The sequence below is a fragment of the Mesocricetus auratus genome, unplaced genomic scaffold, assembly GCF_017639785.1.
Source record: "Mesocricetus auratus isolate SY011 unplaced genomic scaffold, BCM_Maur_2.0 Super-Scaffold_100018, whole genome shotgun sequence".
Taxonomy (NCBI): domain Eukaryota; kingdom Metazoa; phylum Chordata; class Mammalia; order Rodentia; family Cricetidae; genus Mesocricetus; species Mesocricetus auratus.
Genome location: NW_024429199.1, coordinates 4,388,512 through 4,405,420, shown reverse-complemented (window position 1 = coordinate 4,405,420; position 16,909 = coordinate 4,388,512). Strand labels below are relative to the sequence as shown.

The 16,909-nt window shown below is 45.9% G+C and overlaps 1 protein-coding gene across 4 annotated transcripts in view; it reads left to right on the top strand.

The window, feature by feature from the left end:
* The window catches only part of Fyn (FYN proto-oncogene, Src family tyrosine kinase), a 191,923-nt gene that overhangs the window by 34,285 nt on the left and 140,729 nt on the right, over positions 1–16,909 (top strand). For 3 of the 4 annotated variants that reach the window (XM_040728310.1, XM_021229069.2, XM_040728309.1), the window contains exon 1: positions 15,899–15,917. The exons of the other annotated variant lie outside the window; for it this stretch is intronic. The gene's annotated coding sequence lies outside the window, so the exon portion shown is untranslated. Of the gene's footprint in view, positions 1–15,898; positions 15,918–16,909 lie in introns of those variants that run through there. 4 annotated transcript variants of the gene reach the window in all.

The window sequence follows — 16,909 nt, the reverse complement described above, 5'->3', positions numbered from 1 at the left end:
TGTCCCCTGTCATTGGGCAGAGCCTGGCCCTCAGGGTTGGCTGGCTTCCAACTTGGATGGGTAGATATGTACAACAGGCTAGAGGAGGTCTTCCTGCCTGCCTGCCTGCCTGCTCCCTGTCAAGATTGTTTCACATTAATTTAAAACAAGCAAACCAAACCTTTGGGGCTGATTTTGTCCATCTTTGGAAGAACACTATAAAAAGTAGACCTTCTAGACTGGAGAAAACAGTAATTTGAAAATTAATCAACTGCCCTTTTGTCAATTATGCTGCTATCAGATGGAAGAAGCACATTTCTCCCTTTCTGAAAGAGCTGCGTGTGCATTGGAGTATTGCTTATGGAAAAACAAGTAAAAGCAAACTTGGTAATGGGAAAAGATTTGAATAGCCCTGAGATGTGGCGGTGACTTAGCAGTTGTGGTGGTCCACTATGAGCTATTAATCCATGAGGCCTCATGGTCAAATGTCAGAGCCCGTCAACTCTTGGAACAAAACCCCATAATATTTACTATAGTTCTTCGTATTTGGATTTAATTAATATTGGCTACTAGCCAATATAGTGACTTGCATTACTCTGTTTTTATAGTGACCAAAAATAACATAATTAGGTGTCTATGTTTTGTAGATCTTACTGTATCAGAGTAAGATTGCTTGAAGGGAAAAGTAAAAAGCTTCGGAAATGATCCTTTCAAACCCAACCGAGCAAAATGTGTTGTCAGGACAAAGTATTATCTGTTGGCAGTGTAAGTCTTTCTCATTCTTTGCCTCCATCTGTCTCTGGAAGGTAAACCCTACTCTGTGAGTACTTTCCACCTGTTTTTGTAACTCTTTCTCATTCTCGGCCTCCATCTGTCTCTGGAAGGTAAACCCCACTCTGAGTACCTTCCCCCAGTTTTGGGGAAGTGTAGGCAGCCATCCTTACCCCTGTCATTTATTCAGCGCAGGTTTGACACAGCTCGTGGCATACTTCTGCTTCTTCACTCCTCAGCCTGTGTCCTGACTTGATTATAGTTGACTGAAGGGACCACCCATCTCAGGGGCTTTCCTCCAACAGCCTTGCCTGTGCCAGTTTTGTCATCTCTCACCTTGGAGCCCTCCTGGTTCACCCGGTACTCACTCCACACTCCTCAACCCCTACTGCTGCCGGCCGGCGAGCACTCAGGGCTCCCTCCTGGAGACTGCCTGGCCCGGCCCTGTGCTCTACCCCAGCCGTCTTTGTCCCGGCGGCGTCATGCACCCCACAGCACCCCTCTACCAACACCAGCCTTCCCTCACTCTCTTGGGATCGCTTTCACATTCATCCTTCAGGCCAGCATGGTCTCCGTGATTGGAGGAAATAAACTCACTGGAGGAAATTGAAGGCGTGCTGTTCTGTTTGCATGTTGTGATACGGGTGGTGAGAACTATTTAGAAGAAATAACAGACCACCTAGACCTAGTAGTTATGATATATGTTATTAGGTGATTTATGTGACTACTAAATCGGAATAAAATTGGATGAATTTATTTGCTTTAAACATTATTTAGAGTATGTGCGTGTATGTGTGTGTGTTTGTGCATGGGCGCGTACATGCAGGGGTTATATATAGGTCAGTTCTCTCCTTCTATCATACTGGAACCAGGCCTGGAACTCAGGTTGTCAGGTTTGTAGCAAGTGCCCTTACGAGCACTCCACTATCTCACCAGATCTTCCTTTTCTTTGAAAATAGTTTCTTTGAAAGTTTTACTTTGGAGCTGGAGATGTTGCCCAGTGGTTAGAGTACTGTCCTAGCATGTGCAAGGCCTTGAGCCACTCTCCATAAATAATCTAATGTACACTTTTGTTTCTCTCAGGACCATACTGTGTGGCATTTCTTGTACCATTTGCCTTTTTCAAGATTCATCTGTGTACCATGCATGAAATTCAGTTCTCTTCCTACTGTCCCGCATGGTGTCCATTGTATGAGTGTACCTCAGTTTATCAATCCCTTCTCCTGTGGCTGGGTATCTGGGTCAGTTCTTCAGTGGTGGCGCTGTGCCCATCCCAGAGCATGTGTACTGCTGCTGCTTCTCTGTGAGAGATGCCCAAAGGAAGAATTGCTGAGTCTTAGTATACGAGCGTCCTCCACTCGGCTGGATAATGCTGCATTGGTTTCCAAAGTGTGGTTTTACCATCTGACATGTGAGAAAGTGCAGCTTAGGAGGAGGGGAAGTCTAGAGGAAAGATGGAAAGCAGCATTAGCTAAACATTGGAGAAGAAAGGAAGTCATTGGGTTCTGATGAAGTACAACTTCCTGTTGAGGAATGGAATAACCATGGGATAATGAAGAGAAAGGATTGGTTTTTCAGTTATCAATGGGAAGCAGTGACAAGCTGTTTCATGGACAGGAGTCACAATGCCTTGAGGGAACAGATTTCATCTTCCTAGGAGTAGACATGCCTAATTCTGTCCTCACCAAGTTCCACCTGGCCAGCAACTGTGTGGCACTGTCTGGGAGTAGATGTTGCCAGATACTGATGTGTGTGTTTCCATGTCAAACTGACAGCAGCTTGAACCCTAAAGAAGCTTTCAAAACAGATAGCCACAGAAGCATGCTAATATTTTGGCAGTTACCTTCCTGCAGTCACAATAGCTCCTTCTGCCTGTGGGCTTTGTGTCTTTAGGCACACTTATACAAGGCCTGGCATTGCTGTCTCTTCTACATCCTAGCTCTACCTGATGAAAAGTCAGAGCTTCTCATTCATTTGAGAATCTCTCATTCACTTGACCTGAATGAGAAAACAACAAAACAAAACAAAAACCAAACAAATCCCCCCAAAAGCAAATGTCTCTGAGCTATGACACAGCTCTTAGTGAGCTAATTGACTGCAAATTCTGACCACCCTGGTTGTTAAGCCAGAGGGGTATGTTTGCTTTTCAGAGAATTCCGTTTTTTTCCAAATGTAGTTTTGCATACGGGTAACTCTTTGTTGCTATTACTGAAATGAAAGTAGAGCATTAAACCATTAAAAGTGCATGGCCTCTGGAGGCCGAGAAAGGCAGCTTTTTTTAACTTGTTATTTTTGGACCCTCTTCATTAATAGCATTCATCAGATGCATTTGATTCCAGGCCAGAGAGATCCCTGATGCTGGCATATTCAAGATAAATACATCCTGCCTTTTCGTTATGTATTGACTGTTTGAAACTTTTGATGCTGACATTTCCAATTTGAGGAAACACCATGGTGTTCTGTAACTAATACGTGAATACTGCCAAACAGATGGGAAAGAACCTCAGTATCCCACGATTGAAGTTGCATCATGTAAACTGTAAAACTCCATGCAGTAAAGGAAAAAGCCTAGCTAAAATGTTGATTGTCCAAATTATTAAATAAGTTGTATAGATGTTTAGATTGTTAAATCAGAAGGAAGCAGGTTAGGAAATCACTTGTAGACTATGAGCTTAATTTTGAAAACAGAATTTCTGAGGGAAAAGTCTACAGAAATCATACTGAAATGCCAACAGGTGTGTTTGGCAGCTGAGATGATGGGGTTTCCTTCTCACTGTTTGCTAATGTGATTATGTAATTTATAATCAAATTAATTACAAGAGTGAGTTTAAGGGCAGTCAGTCTGGATTCCAGTTGCTGCCCTCTCACTAGGCAGCTGTTTGACAGTGGACGAGCTTCTTTGCTTGGCACTGGCTGCCTCAGTAACTAAAAGATTTTTCACTTACTCCGCTCCCAAGGCTATTGCCATTTGGCCTGCTAGCGCTCCCTCTCTCTACTCTGGTTCCTGGTCCCTGTTTCCCCTTCCCTGGTGAAAATAGCCTCACCCAGTCCACACCCAGAAACCATGAGTGAAGTTCTTTTATTGTGTGGTTTCTATTCTATCCTGTTGTGGCCCAGCTCTGATTACGTCCTCTTGGGACTTCTGTTTTAGCACTGACAACTGATGATAATTTTAGAGAAATGATTGATGAGTAAGAAAGAATATTTGGCCTTATATGGTGTGGTGGTTTGAATAAGAATAGATCCCACAGGCTCATATATTTGAATACTTAGTCATCAAAGAGTGGCACTATTTGAAAGGATCAAAAGGATTAGGAGGTGTGGCTTTGTTACAGGAAGTGTGTCACTGGGAGTAGGCTCTGAGGTTCCAAAAGCCTGTGCCAAGCCCAGAGTCTCTCTTTCTCTCTGCCTATGGATCAGGACTTAGTGCTCAGTTACTGTTCTACTGCCATATCTGCTTGCCTGTCACCATGCTCCCTACATTGACGGTAATGGGCTAAACCTCTGAAACTGTAAGCAAGCCATAATTAAATGTTTTCTTTTGTAAGAGTTGTCCTGGTTATAGTGTCTCTTTGCAGCACTAGAATAGTGACTAAGACATATGGTGAGTGGAAATTTGAACTGAACTTCCTAACACTGAATGTTTCAACTGTTTAAATGTGTGTAGTTTGATCAAAATATGCTTATTGATTTGAGAGTATTCATGTTAGCTTCCTTTTTGGGTGAGGAGGAAATAAGTGCCAAACAGGCTTGTGTTCTTGACTCTGTCAGATTCTTTGAAGAGAAGGCACTGATGGTTCAGGTCCCCAGGGCTGAGTATGAGCCCAGAGATGCTAAACTGAACTTTCAGGATTGCAGCGCTGCTGGGACCCAGGCCGCTGGGAGCAGGACCAGAGGTGCTCACTGAGATGCTGTGTTTCGTGTGCTTCAGAGTAAGCTTCAGAGAGGAAAGATGATCTGAACAGTAGTAGCCAGCTATTGACTAGGGACCATGGATGATTTTGCTAATGGTTTTGGGAACACCATTAGTATCTATCTGCTCAGTAAAACCCACATTCACATGGGCTTAAGTTATTCTGTCTATTTAGAGCAGACTTGGGGCATCTGAGATCTCCCCAGACTTTGATCCCTAAACAAGATAGGAACAGAAGTTCATTCTTGATCCGTTTCAGAGTAGCATCCAAGTGTCTAGCTTATGTCCCACCCAGAATAGCAGACTCTTCCTCTGTCTCTGTCTGACCTGGGGCAGGTTACTGGGCATGCTTAGCTGCAGTTTCAAAATCACATGAAAGTTATTATCAATAAGGGTCCTCCAATCTTGAGTTCAAAAATGACTCAGTATTTTGTTTTAAGTGTCAGCATCTTGATGTATAACTAATTGATGTATTACTAGTTAAAGTTACAGGAGGTCAACAGCAATAAGTTCTGGTCACTTCAGGTTCCGGGCTCTGAGTCAGGCTCTTGTCTTCTACAGATGGGTTTGTGGGAATAACACCTTTATGTGTACAGTCAAATGCTCTACCACTGAGCTATACCCCCAGCACCTTTATGTGTAAGGCCACAGTTATCACAGCCCGGTTTTCATGATCCTATACAGCACAAATTGGTCCGAGGCAAACCCGAGTATAGGATAGGAACTGCATACACATCAGTCAGTTGACACTGTCTCAGGAGGCACTAGGATGCCATGGATTCTAACAGCTCCAGGCAGCTCTCCAGGAGTAGACCTGGTGATTCTGTTTTCTGAGGGAAAATGTTGTATCAACTTGCATGATCATTCACATTCCTCAAGAAATGGATATGTAACATCATCAGCTCATGTTCCATAAGCAGCATTCCTCAAGCCATCTCACGATTCCCTGATAAGCCGTACATGTCTTTCTTGAGCTTCCGGCGTGGTGCATAGTCCCAATGATTCCCTCAGAAAGTTGTGGTTTCTCTTTATCATTTCTTCCTTCTCTCTAGGCATGATGAAGCGTCCAAACCATCAGACAACAGGAGGATCTCTGTGATGAATTTTTACATGCCTCCGTCATTTTAATGTAATCATCTTTCCTTTAAAAGGTTTCACTGAGCCTATTGTTAGGATTGTAAAACTACCTAAGAGAGACAGGAGGGCTTTTCCATTTTCAGAATACAGACAGTTTTGTTAATTGTGCTGCTGTACACGGGAAGTAATTAAATGGGTTGGGAGGATGTTATATTTATTCATAGTAACACAGGCATGTCACATTTATTGTCATTACTGCACAGTCTACTTGATCACATCATTTTGGGGGACTAGAAGGCCTTGACTGTTCTGGGCAGAGTCTTTGATCTGGCTGTGCAGGCGGGGGAAGGCCATACAGGTTAGTTTTTACAAGGAACCTGTACTTGAAAGGTTTTTAAATATGCTTTTAAAAGGGGCATGAGGCATGGCAGTATATACTTGTAATCCCATCATGGTGGAGACTGAGGCAGGATCTCAGTTTCAAGAATAGTTTAGTCAGTGTAGCAAGACCTAACAACAACAACAACAAAAGTATGCCTTTTTAGCATTTTAATTTCAAAACTTCTGAATTACATATTTGGCAATGTCAACCAACTTTGAGGTTTTATGCTTTAACTTTGATAAGACAGCAAGTGTAGAACTTGCCCATGGTTCTTAAATTTGGTGGTAAATAGTTTTAGGAGAGTTTTTTGTTTGTTTGGTTTTTGGTTTTTCAAGACAGTTTCTCTGTGTGACCCTGGTTGGAACTCTGTAGACCAGGCTGGCCTCGAACTCAGAGATCTGCCTGCCTCTGCCTCCCGAGTGCTGGGACTAAAGGCATGTACTGTCACAGCCAGCGTAGTACATTAATCTGAATATATTCTAACATAGCAGATTTTTCAAGCAAATACAAGAGAAAGCATCCAAGCACAAATGCCAAATACCACTTCAGAAAGTACCTGGGCACCCTGAGTGCCTGTTCAAGAGCAGATAGAAGAGCAGACTGTACAAATATATGTGGAGCACCCCGTCAGCTCTTCTCTCAGAAGTCTGCTTGCCTACAGATTAGACACTTTGTCCACTTCTCTTAATTTCCAGTTTGAATATGACAGAAACAGATTCTTTACCACCACCACTGACTTCCTCAGTCAGTCATAAACTTCTCCCTCTGCCCAGTCTCCGTGGCGCAGGCTTGCCTGGTGGCTTCTTTGGTGTGCTCCTTTCACAGCTGTACTTCTGTCCCTTAGGCTGCCAGCACTACCGTAGTACCAGCCTTCACCTCCTGTCCTCTTACTCTGTCCCAGTCTCGTGGCACCTGGGCCCCCATCCCTAAACTCTGACTGCGCACGCTCTTCAACTCATGTATTGTCAACGAGTCCTTCCTGTGTGCGGTGTCTTGTTTCCCACCTCCTTGTCGTCTCTGCTGGGCCTCTGTCACTGACGAGTGGAGGGGCTTGCCTCTGCCGTTAGTTGTCAGCTACATCTTGAAGAGCCTTTGGCATGCTTAGGTTCTTTAGTGTACTCTGTGTGTGTGTGTGTGTGTGTGTGTGTACACATATAGATATACATATAGATACACACACACACACACACACACACAAACTAGATTTTCCCTTTAGCTAGTGAGAAGAGTTGCACAGGTTCTTGTCTATCAGGAGAGGGATTGAAGGCCAAAAGCTGTGCTTGTCCCAGGCCATCAGCTAGTGAGTGATGCAGTTGATATTTTCTAGCAGCTTCTCCTTCAGTGTCTCATTCATTCGGTAAGTTCTGAAGTGCGTGGTCCTAAGAGGCACTCTGAAAAATGTGCAGATGGTGAGCTGATGCATTTCCAGGCTCAAGGATTCCTAGTGCACAGAACATTAAAGGCTCTGAAAGGCTCACACGGAAACAACACCCGTCTCATGTATCTGAAGTGAAATACACGTGACAGAAAACCTTGGTGTGTGGTGAGTGTCGTTGGGTATATTCGTGGTACTGTGCAGCCGTGACATTTCACCTTGCAAAGCTGAAACCTTGCTCCTCTGCGGCAGCGTTCACACTGTCTACACTGCTGTTCCTCCACAGCAGCGCTCACACTGTCTACACTGCTGCTCTTCTGCAGCAGCGTTCACACTGTCTACACTGCTGTTCCTCTGTGGCAGCGCTCACGCTGTCTACACTGCTGTTCCTCCACAGCAGCGCTCACACTGTCTACACTGCTGCTCTTCTGCAGCAGCGCTCACACTGTCTACACTGTTGTTCCTCCACAACAGCGCTCACACTGTCTACACTGCTGTTCCTCTGCAGCAGCGCTCACACTGTCTACACTGCTGTTCCTCTGCGGCAGCGTTCATGCTGTCTACACTGCTGTTCCTCTGCAGCAGCGTTCATGCTGTCTACACTGTTGTTCCTCCACAACAGCGCTCACACTGTCTACACTGCTGTTCCTCTGCAGCAGCGCTCACACTGTCTACACTGCTGTTCCTCTGCGGCAGCGTTCACGCTGTCTACACTGCTGTTCCTCTGCAGCAGCGTTCATGCTGTCTACACTGTTGTTCCTCCACAACAGCGCTCACACTGTCTACACTGCTGCTCTTCTGCAGCAGCGCTCACACTGTCTACACTGCTGTTCCTTTGCAGCAGCGTTCACGCTGTCTACACTGATGTTCCTCTGCGGCAGCGCTCACGCTGTCTACACTGCTGTTCCTCTGCAGCAGCGTTCATGCTGTCTACACTGTTGTTCCTCCACAACAGCGCTCACACTGTCTACACTGATGTTCCTCTGCGGCAGCGCTCACGCTGTCTACACTGCTGTTCCTCTGCAGCAGCGTTCATGCTGTCTACACTGTTGTTCCTCCACAACAGCGCTCACACTGTCTACACTGCTGTTCCTCTGCAGCAGCGTTCACGCTGTCTACACTGATGTTCCTCTGCGGCAGCGCTCACGCTGTCTACACTGCTGTTCCTCTGCAGCAGCGTTCATGCTGTCTACACTGTTGTTCCTCCACAACAGCGCTCACACTGTCTACACTGCTGTTCCTCTGCAGCAGCGCTCACACTGTCTACACTGCTGTTCCTCTGCGGCAGCGCTCACACTGTCTACACTGTTGTTCCTCCACAACAGCGCTCACACTGTCTACACTGCTGTTCCTCTGCAGCAGCGCTCACACTGTCTACACTGCTGTTCCTCTGCAGCAGCGCTCACACTGTCTACACTGCTGTTCCTCTGCAGCAGCGTTCACGCTGTCTACACTGATGTTCCTCTGCGGCAGCGCTCACGCTGTCTACACTGTTGTTCCTCCACAGCAGCGCTCACACTGTCTACACTGCTGTTCCTCCACGGCAGCGTTCACTAGCTAGGGCTTGTGTGCTCAAAACCTGAGCTTTTGAAAGACATCTCACACTCAAACCATGACACGCAGTTAACTTTTTAAATATTCGAAAATCCACAATTGTTTGAAGTGTTTTATACACGGGTCTCTTAAATTCACTTGGTCACAGAAATTCTTCACAGGACACACACAGAAGGTGTGTATCTTGAACTTAGTAAGAATCCCATTTATTCTGTGGGGCTGGAGCCTGAGGAGACAGGCTAGGGAGTTGGGTCATGATGCTCCTGGCCTAAGTAGGAGATCAGCAGCATAGTTCCCGGGAGCTGTAGGAGAGATGCTCACAGAAAGTCTAACCAGCTATGACAAGAAAGACCAGGGCTGTGGGCTCAGCGTGGGGAAAGGTGGGCTCTGTGTTGCTGAGTTCTCTCTGGTCTCCACCATTTAGCCTGCTATCACCTCAGGTCAGGGTTGTGAAAGAGGGTGAGCCCTCCTGCCTGTGAGAACAGGGGTTGGGTAGCTTGGTGGTGAGCAGCTTTCAGTTTCAAGTCCACTGTTTCCTCATCAGTCCAAAGAAGGAAGAATGTTGTCTAGCCGGGTCTCATAGGCTCCTCACAGGGTTTGTTGTCTTAACTCCCTCTAATTGGCCTGTAGGTCTTAAATAACTGAGGAGTGGTTGGGAGCATTGCGATTGTGTGGGTAGGCAAAGCCTCCAAGTTGCTTTGTCCTTCACAGACCTCAAATGTGGCTGTGGGTGGCCTTTCTCTAGGACAAGCTCCAGAAGTCCCAGGCTCTGCTGGTCTGACAGGAGAGATGGCATAACCCAGTACCAAGTGCCTAGTGTTATTGTTTCTCTACACCCTAAATTAGCATGGGCTACAGCAGTTGTAGAGGCATCTAATAGAAGACACACTGCTGTTGCCTTACGGATGGGGAAACTATGAGGAGCACTTGGTGCCCCAAAATGTTTTCAGATCAGCCTGCAGTAAGACCAGGGAGCACCCTGCTTCTTACCCCACTTGACCAAGAACAGATACTGACCCCTCACATTGTGGAGTGAGAACCTCATAGGTTCTGAGCTCTTTAGATGAAAGCTTCCGAGTGTGCAGAACTATCATTATTCTCTGGGGCTTTGCCGTTCTGTGAATAAAGGCTGTAGTTTGTTCTCTGACTCCTTTGCTTCCAGTGAGTTCAGAACTGGCCTGTTTCCTTGGCTCCCATACACCCAGGTTCTCTGTTTCCCCAGGATCGGAGGTGTGTATGGAGGCACTGAGTAAAAGCGCAAGGGAAATTCAATGTAGATGCCAGCAAGCTTCTCCCACAAGCCGGTTTTCTCATCTCTGCACATCCCTAAGAGGTCCCTTCCATTGTCACAGGTTTGTGACTTTTACCAAAGTTTAACACAGAATTCAGTTTCTTACTGCGAAACTGTGCAGAAGGCTTGGTATGAGCAAGGTGCTGTTCTGGGTGTACGGGTTAAGAAAGTGAACAGGGTCACTTAGCCTCGCTGGGGAAGACACGAGACACAGGCAGTGATCACTGAGACGTGTGAGGCAGGTGTAGAAGTTCATCTGTCTGTCATGGAAACCAAGGATCCCAGGAAGGGAAATGGGGAATGCATGCAGGCGCACAGTGCACGCAGGTGCGTGGGGAGGCTGTTAGCCTTTCCTTTGAGGTTTTCAGGAAATCTAGTTTAGATTCAGGGTTGTTTGGACACAGATGGGTACCATGTCAGTCAGGTCAGATGACTCTTAGCTTTCTGCGTAAACAGTCTCATCAACGCTCTATGCAGCATAATCTCCGAACTGTGTATGTGTTTATGTATGCATGTGTGTGTTCTCATCAAGATACATAAATCTAAGCACATATATATGCGTGATGCTACTGCTTAAGTTGTAATGGAAGCCAAGCAAGGAGGACTAAGCTCTTGGCATTTTTCCAATCAGTTTATGAAGGCCAACTGGGGGGCCATAAGAGTGTGGTCCTCCTATCCTGTGGCTTCACCAGGGAAGAAACTGAAACAGAGATGCTGATGACTCACCAGAGGCAGTGAGGCAGGGGTGGGAGCTGGCCCTGGCCTCCAGCCTCCCACTGGCTGTGCCGCGTTTCCTGTGCCTCCCCAGTTCCTTTCGCCAGACTGAGAGGCTGCCCCCTCTTCTTTTCTCCTGTGGGTCACTTCCACCCCCACATTTATCATGCTGTATCATTTTATGATGTTATTGTAAAGCATTACATAGTCTAGTGACAATCATTTCAGACAGTAAATTGTTTACTGGATCCCTCCGTGCCGTAGCAGGATACAGAATCCACACCAGGCCAAGTCTCCCTTTGTCCCTCCAGCTTCACCCGCACATCCCAACTCTTACCCGTGTGTCCCCCCAGTTTTCCTAACTGTGACTCACTTTCTTACCACCTTTCTTCCTGACTCTCCATCACAAAACAGCCAAGATTAGGAAGAATTTTCCGGAATGGTGGGCAAAGGAAAACCCCAGAGCTCACACGGTTGGGCAAGGCGACAGCACAGGCGTGTTCGTTGTTCATTTCCTTCCAGCTGCTGACAGCTGTGTTCTCAGGCATTTTTCTGTATTACCTCATAGAACATAGCCCTCACAGAAATGTCGTGCGGCAGGTGTGGATATCTTCAGTTAACTGCCACTGGATATCTGGCCAGTGCTGTGTGGTGGAGAGATGCTGGCACTGCGGCCCAGGCTCTAATTATAAAATCATCCATCTTTCTTCTACGCGATGCGACTTCTAAGTAACACACTTTCAATATCCCACATTTTATCAGTGGCCCGATCAAAATCCTGTGTGTCATTAGCATTCAAGCAGTTAGCTATATATTTTGTCATCCATCTTGGAAGCATAATTCGTAAGTTTGTCTTGTTTGAAAACTCAGTCCAAAGAGATCCCAGCAAACTCCACAGAGCCCTGTTGCGACGTACCAGAGGTGATGGGCTCCTCCCGTCCTCTAGCCCCAGCGCGGGCTACTGGTAGGTCTGGACAGCTAAGTGACACTTGCAGTGCACAGAGAAAGCTACAGGCAGTTCCCCCTCGCAAGTATGGGAGGATAAAGATGGTTCCTGGGAAACACACTGGTTCCCTGTGTGAAGCTGCCGCCTGGATAGGGTGGGGCAGGAACCCTCAAGTGAACCTGCACTGGGGTGCATCTGGGGACAACACGGGACAAGCCACAGCAGGGCTGAGTGCGAATCGAAAGCAGGAATGCATGGTGCACGGGCAAGAGTAGGGATTCAGGCAGCCATGTCTCCAGTGTTAACTGATAGTGCAGCCTCTATGTTCTCTTCAGGGATGCTGACTGGGCTCTGTTACGGGCTTTAGTAGACAATTCAGTCTGGTGTTGAGAGGTTCCCTTACACATGCCTGAGATTGTGTTTGCTGCCCCAGCAGGAGGGTCATTCCCAAGTACGGACACTCATTTACTCTCACCCGAATTTGCCCCCCAGTACACCAAAGGGAAGTTCAGTGAGGACCTGTGGTGACAGCTCCCCTAGTAATGCTAGCCCAGCAACCGTTACTAAACGCACATCCTACAACAGATGTCTTTCCATTTTACGGGGTATGCAGTGACGATGTTAGGGACCGCATGTCTGAGCTGTCCACGATATCTTTGTAGAGATGTTTCCAGTGCTGTAATGACTTCATGCTCTTGCTCTTGGGTCCTGAGGCGCAGTGAAACACTGAGCTGATTAAAAATAGCATTCTAATGAAATTGTTGGGCGTGTTGTAGTATTAGTCAGCTACAAATGGGAAGTTGTTTCCTGAGGAAATTTGATAAACTGAAAGTTAGCTTGAAGGTTCACATAATTTTTGTGGGAGTTTTCTGCCCTTATGTTTTCCTTTAAAAATCTACCAGTTAATTGTGAGTCCCACCCAGACACATATTTTAACCCTTATGACAGCTGCCTGTTATGTTACATGATGTAAGAGGTCAGGGCATGTGACTGTAGAATCCTGAAAGGAAGAGGAGGAACTGTTTAATTAAAATATTGCTTATGTTTAAAAGATGGAAGAGCACTGTGTAAAAAGTTTTCATTCCTAAAATGGGAAGAGGAAGGAATAACATATACTTTAATTTGACATTTTCTCCTCAGCCGAATGCTAGGAAGTCTCAATACTGGGGAAGCACACAGATGTGCTTTCATTTTGTGGTTGGTTTTTTTTTGTTGTTGTTGTTGTTGTTTTGTTTTTGGCTTTGTTTTGTTTCATTGTTGGGTTTGTCTAATTTTGTTTTTGTTTTAGTTATTTGTGTTTTGAGACAGGGTTTCCTCCATATGGCTATTCTGGAGCTTGCTCTGTAGACCAGGCTAGCCTCATACTAAGAGATCCCCTGCCTCTGCCTCCCGAGTGCTGGGATTAAAGGCGTGCGCCACCACCTCTCTCCTTGTTTTTGCTTGCTTGTTTTGATTTTTAAATTGAGTCATCATTTAAAAATAAAGATATTTCATATTTTAAACAATAGCAGGTTGTGGTGGCCCCCAGCAGTCAGATTTGCTGAAGGAGACGGGAGCAGGAGGATCATGAGTTGGAGGCCAGCCTGGGTTACAAATCGAGTTCCGGGTTAGCCAGAGCTGTTACACAAGGAAACCCTGTCTTGAAAACCCAAGAATGAATGAATGAATGAATGAATGAATAAATAAACAAATAAATAAAAATATATTTATGATCCTCTTTTAAAATAGGGTGATTTGCCATCTTGGAGCCAGCCTCTTGGCTGCCTCACACAACTGGTTCTTGGGCTCTGTCTCCCTCCTTTTAGTCCCCACAGCCCTGGTCTCTGGCCACTAGTACTGGTTGTTATTTACAAACACATTATGATTAGAGAGACAGTGGCCGAGTTTCACGTGTTCCCAACTCACCTTGCTCAAGCTTGTCACCTGTCCTGTGGCAGTGATCATTCCCCACATCCTGCTTCTCGCTGCTGCAGTGGAGTTCCTGCTGTATCACTGCCACAGCTGTACTCCAGATTGGAGCGGAGGCCCTCACAGTCACAGAGATGGCTGCAGTGCGGTTGTCTGTGCTGGTGCTCGGCACCGACCTCCCCTGGTCCCGTGACTCCCCTCTGCTCCCTCGTCCCTCTGCTCCCTCGTCCCTCTGCTCCCTCGTCCCTCTGCTCCCTCGTCCCTCTGCTCCCTCGTCCCTCTGCTCCCTCGTCCCTCTGCTCCCTCGTCCCTGTGCTTTGCTTGCTGCCTCCCACACTGTCTGCTTCCGGGACTTTTTTTTTAATTTATCATTTTCAAGTATTACACTAAAAAGTTATTTTTAGAATCAGATAATATAGCGGTATATAAGATTTAAAATACCTTTTGTGGGTTGAAACGATGATGCAGCAGTTAAGAGTCCTGTTTGCTCTTGTGGAGGACCAGGATTCAGTTCACAGCACCCGCGGGGCAGCTCAACACTGCCTGTAACTCAGTTCCAAAGAGCCCAGTACCCTCTTGTGGCCTCCATAGGGACTAGGCAAGCACGTAGTGCATAGACACACATACAGACAAAATGCCCATATTCATAAAATAAGTTAAAACCATCTTCCCACTCCCTGTTTCAGGGTTGACCATGATTAATCACTCTTTGGGTGTGTTTTCTTTTCCTGATCCTTTCCCCTGTTGTTTACGGTAAGCAGCGTCATGCTGCGGTACTGTTTGGAAGTCAGTGACGACCCTGGCTGGCATAAATCAGTCTCTGCCTTGTATACTTTATGCACTACCAACTACTTGAGTGCTGATATTCCTCAGCACAGCATTTCAGTAATTACAGTACTCATGTTTCTGTCTTTATGATCTGTGTCTGTTTTCCACAGAACTGTAAGCCGTCTAAAACAGTGTCATTGTGTCTCTCCCTGTCACAGTACCTGTCAGTGTGTGTTCACCAAGTCATTCTAATTTAGCTAAGCATATAAAACTTATGTAATAATTTAAGTCTAATATAAATATTCTAAGCTCCGTAGCTAGCGTATTAGCATATTTATTCTTTTTTATCATTTTTATTTTAATTTTAGCATATTTATTCTTTTGTTTTGTTTTGTTTTTGTTTTTTTGAGACAGGGTTTCTCTTTATTGTTTTGGAGGCTGTTCTGGAACTCGCTCAGTAGACCAGGCTTGGTCTCGAACTCACAGAGATCCACCTGCCTCTGCCTCCCGAGTGCTGGGATTAAAGGCATATGCCACCACTGCCCGGCTAGCATATTTATTATAAGTTACAGTTTAGTCTGCTTCTCGGGTCATTTCCTAATGTTTTTGAATTAATTTTGTCTTCTTAATCTTAATAAGAAACTAATAATGGGGTGTAACCACCCTGTTACTCAAAAGAGAAGTTTGCATGTAACTTATTTTGGTTGTAAGACGTAACGGTATCTGGTGGTTTGGTTTTGTAAATTTTAAACAAGTTTACGTTTTGTCATCTTGCCAAAGCAGATAGTATTTTGTATGCAATTCATTTTTCATAAAAGTATCATCTGTCTCTAAAGGGAGTTTAAACGCACAGTGATTATATAAAGAGGGCTTCCGTAAGACAGAGTCCCTTGGGTAGGAAATAGCTGAGGTTCATGAAGTGAGCCTTGTCACATACAATGTGAGTCTATTGCTGAGGGCTTCGTTTAGTGTCCTGCTGCCTGCTGTTAATAGCTCTGATTAAAGAAGAAACCAAAGAAAACATGTATCATCTGATGGCTGTGGGATGCCTTCCCTGCCTATGTCATGGTCATGCAATGCTCTTGGGTTTGTGGGCTGAAGAAAGTAACGTGGGTGTTTAGTTGACCCTTGAGCTGTTTTTGTTAGAAGTGGATGGGTTTCTTACTTCTGCACTAAAATAAGATTTTTAAACAGTCTCCACAGTTCTCATCGCCAGGCCTCCCGGAGGAGACACCAAGGGTAAGTGTGTGGGAATATTTTAAAATTTTATTTGGGAATTTAAGAAAGTGGGTGCCAGTGGGACTGTTACCAGGAGTGAGTTAGAATCATTGATCATGCAATTCCCTACTTGGACAAACTTGAAAAATAAATAAGCACAAATTTGACAGCACTTGAGAGGCAGAGGCAGGCGGATCTCTGTGAGTTCGAGGCCAGCCTCGTCTACAGAGGAAGGACAGAAGGAAGGAAGGAAACTGGATCCACAAAGGTCTCTGCGTGTGCGCTCTCCCTCTCTCTGTCTCCCCTCCCCCCCTTTGTGTATGTGTTGGTAAAACTGAAATCTGCCTGGCGTCTAGCATGGTAAAGCTCTGTTTACTGTAATGCAGGGGTGTGTTTGTGAGGGGGCGGCTCGGGCGTCCAGCACGGTAAAGCTGTTGCTGTGGTGAGGAAGCGTCCTGGAGAAAGCGGGTTAAGAGCTGTGCTGTAGAGGGAGGTGGAGAGGAAAGCATCTTCAGGATCAGGAGCCGTCAGCAGGCAGCACTTGGAGATCTGGTTGGAGACTCTGAGTGCAGATTGCATGTTGGAATAAGAGTTCAAATGACATGAGCAATAGAAAAACAAATGAAGCGGCTGTGTCCTTACACATACCCTGTATTTACAGTGTACTGAAACTTACACTGGGAACTTGATTTTACTTATCTGCAGGATTGCTGATGGTAGGCTGGGTGTAGGGGACTGAGGAGGCAGAGGGAGGAAGAACATTTGACTTGCCCTCAGTTTCTGGGCCTCTGATGACAGCAAGGAAGGGAGAGGATAGTTTCAGTGAGAGGATCATAGTCCAGCTGGGGAGGGCAGTCTCTTAGTCTCACAGGTCAGAGGCCGCTGCTGAACTTTGTAAGAATACACTTCTGAAGCTTGGTGAACCCGAGAGCGGGGTCTAAGTGGGGTTTGGGGCTGCTATGGGGAGGTCCGTGGGACTGAGTTAGGCAGTGGAAGGAATGGGAAAAGAAGAA